The 3354-nt window shown below is 54.2% G+C and overlaps 1 protein-coding gene across 1 annotated transcript in view; it reads right to left on the bottom strand.

Annotated features, from left to right (window-relative positions):
* LOC119420261 (roundabout homolog 3) overlaps positions 1–3354 on the bottom strand; it is a 66868-nt gene that overhangs the window by 55298 nt on the left and 8216 nt on the right. The gene's annotated exons all lie outside the window — the stretch shown is intronic.

The raw sequence follows: 3354 nt of genomic DNA, 5'->3' as shown, positions 1-3354 counted from the left end.
ACACACACACACACACACACACACACACACACACACACACACACACAAGGGCATCAGAAGCATCCGTAATGTGGGGGGACGCAATGATGTGTGTACGTGTGTGCGTGCGCACGCACGTGTGTTCGCACATGCATGTGTGGGCGCACATAAAAAAAGTGTAGGCTACACTAGTGTACAAAAAAGCAGCATTTCACCTAGATTTCCTTTAATTCCACACTGGTTTTTTTTTTTGCAGAAAAGTGAAAGAAGAGTTAAAATGTAAAGAAGGAGATAGGAATAGAGGAGAGAGAGAGGGATAAAGACAAATCAACATCATTGAAGTCTGCCTCTAGACCTGCGGAAAGAAAAAAAAAAAAAGACAAAACCGAGAAACCACAACAACAACAAACAACTTATATAATGATACTTATAACATCATTAGAAAGTATTTTATACAGTACATGGTAATACAATATTTATTTGATGGCCACCACAACCCAACCAGTTTTGGCCCCCCATTTGGTGGGTCGTACTCCCTCCTGGTGGTGGGCCCCCCTGCCGCCGGTGCATTTGCAGCTCTCAGCATCTGGGGCTGGGTGGTGGGGTATGTGCAGGCCCGCCCTGGTGGCTGCCTGCGGGGGCCTGGGTGCCCTGGCTCTGTCGGGCCTCTGTTGGGGGGTGGTATGACCTCGGGGCTTGGTGTCCATGGCCGGATCCACTCTGGAGGGGCAGGTTGCCGGCGGGGCTTGTTGACTCGTCGCTACGGCCTCCTGGGGGTTTCTGCATTGTGGTTGCTGGGGATCACCCGGGGCTTCCCTTTGCTTCTCTCTCTGGGGGGTGCAGGTGTCCCTGTTGGGGGACTACCGGAGTTCCGGGCTTGGGGGCCGCTGTGTGTCTGTGGTTCCGGGCTTCCCTGTGTTACCTTTGTGTCCTACGGGGACGGGTTTATGGGTCCCCACATCCACTATTGAACATTTTTATGAGAAACCTTATAGTGATAAGCATGCTCGCACAGGTGTTTAGATTCAGGTGTTTATCAGATACACACTCAGTTGGGTTGTGGTGGCCATCAAATTTTTTCTCTCTTTCCGCAGGTCTAGAGGCAGACTTCAATGATGTTGATTTGTGTTCTCTTTATCCCTATCTCTCTCCTCTATTCCTATCTCCTTCTTTACATTTAACTCTTCTCTCACTTTTCTGCTTTGTTATCTTCTTTGTTTTCCGTCCCCGTGTCCATTACATCTGAAACAAACCCAAAGCATATTCTAATAAAATTAAATTTATATATCAAGTGGAGCATTAAGGCCAGCCATAATGCTCTGCTTGTGAAAGTAAATCTGTTGGGCATCATTTTGACACTCAGACAATAATTCTAAGTGTCACAGTGCCGGACAGGACAAGGGAAAAAAATAAATATATAAATAAATAAAAAAAAAACAGACAAAACCGAGAAACCACAACAACAAACAACATATATAATGATACTTATAACATCATTAGAAAGTATTTTATACAGTACATGGTAATACAATATATATTTGATGACCACCACAACCCAACTGAGTGTGCATCTGATAAACACCTGTATCTAAACACCTGTGTGAACATGCTTATCACTATAAGGTTTCTCCATGAAAATGTTTAATAGTGGATGTGGGGACCCATAAACCCGTCCCCACAGGACACGAATGTAACACAGGGAAGACCGGAACCACAGACACACAGTGGTTCCCAAGCCTGGAACTCTGGGAGTCCCCCAACAGGGACACCCGCACTGCCCAGAGAGAGAAGCAAAGGGAAGCCCCGGGCGACCCCCAGCAACCACAATGCAGAAACCCCAGGAGGCTGTAGCGACGAGTCAACAGGCCCCGCCGGCAACCCGCCCCTCCAGAGTGGATCCGGCCATGGACACCAAGTCCCGAGGTCACACCACCCCCCAACAGAGGCCCGACAGAGCCAGGGCACCCAGGCCCCCACAGGCAGCCACCAGGGCGGGCCCGCACATACCCCACCACCCAGCCCCAGAAGCTGAGAGCTGCAAATGCACCGGCGGCAGGGGGGCCCACCACCGGAGGGGAGCACGAATGGGGGGCCAAAACTGATCCAAGAGAGGGGACCACCTAAAACCCAACCTGAGACAAACAGGCACACAGAGACAGCCCGACAGAGCCTCTGTTGGGCCGTCCATGCGCCCCACCCACCCAACAGTGACCACAAGCCGGCCCCAGGCCGGGGGCCAGAGCAGCAGGGAGCAGCAGCCGAGGAAGGCCGGCCCAGCACACCAATGAAAGCCCCACACCACAGGCCCAAAGAGGCCCCGGCATGCCACCCATGCACCCCCCTACACACACAGCACACCCCACCGTGAATGTCACATCAGGCCGCCCAGCCAGCACCCCGTCGAAGTGAAGCCACGCCCCCGACCACCTCCACGCACTACCAACAACCACACACACACACAACCACAGTCGACCCCCCCGCCAGAACCCGGCAGCCGCCCCAGCCAAAGGGCTGGCCATCGCAACCAGGAAAACCCGATCAAAAGATCCAAACAATCCAGGGAGAACCGGAGCACCAGCCCCACCCCCAATCGCCCCCCAAGGCCCAATACCCACCCACAGCCCAGACCCCAACCAGGCAGCCTACCCCCCACCCCCGACCCCAAATGTCAGATGGAGAATGAGGGTTTAAGGAAGACCCAACTCCTCCCTCCCCCACTGAAATAAGATGTTGATGCATGTTGTTATATAGTGCGTTTAAAATGGGTGGGATGAGGCGGCGACTGGCACAGACCCACCCCCTCCCCAGAGAGCAGGCAGTGCTCCCCAACCCTTCCCCAGAACACTAAATGTCTACATGTTACATATGAGAGTGGGCACAGGTCGCGGAGGTGAGAATGATTACACATTCCACCCCCATATGCCACCATGTGCCCACTCCAGACCCTATATATGCATGTGTCATGAGAACGTTTTATGCGAGTGTCTAGGTTGTTTGATAAGATTGGGGCCCAGGTCTCCACGAACCACGGAGATGGAGGATCCTCCCCCCAGCTCAGTAGTGCACCTGAACCCCAAGGCCATGCTTGAGTGGTGGTGTGATGGGGTGGGTGGAGGAAGACGTCGGGATGGGGAGGAACAACTGAGGTGGCAATGCCCTCCCAGGGGGCCAGCTCCCCCACTGACCCCAATAGGCACCCCCATTCTCCGAGATCCACCAGGGGAGGGAGACTCCAGTGCATCCATCCAGGAGCAGGAGGCAGCCGCACCACCAGGGACCCAGGCCATGGACCGGCACATAGCCCCGAGGTCCAACCAGAACCCGGGCCAGCGACCCCCCCCCCCCCCCCCCCCCCCCCCCCCCCCCCCCCCCCCC

The sequence above is a fragment of the Nematolebias whitei genome, chromosome 14 (assembly GCF_014905685.2).
Source record: "Nematolebias whitei isolate Nwh7 chromosome 14, NemWhi1, whole genome shotgun sequence".
Lineage (NCBI taxonomy): Eukaryota > Metazoa > Chordata > Actinopteri > Cyprinodontiformes > Rivulidae > Nematolebias > Nematolebias whitei.
The sequence above is the reverse complement of the archived record's forward strand: the minus strand, read 5'-3'. Positions and strand labels throughout refer to the sequence as shown.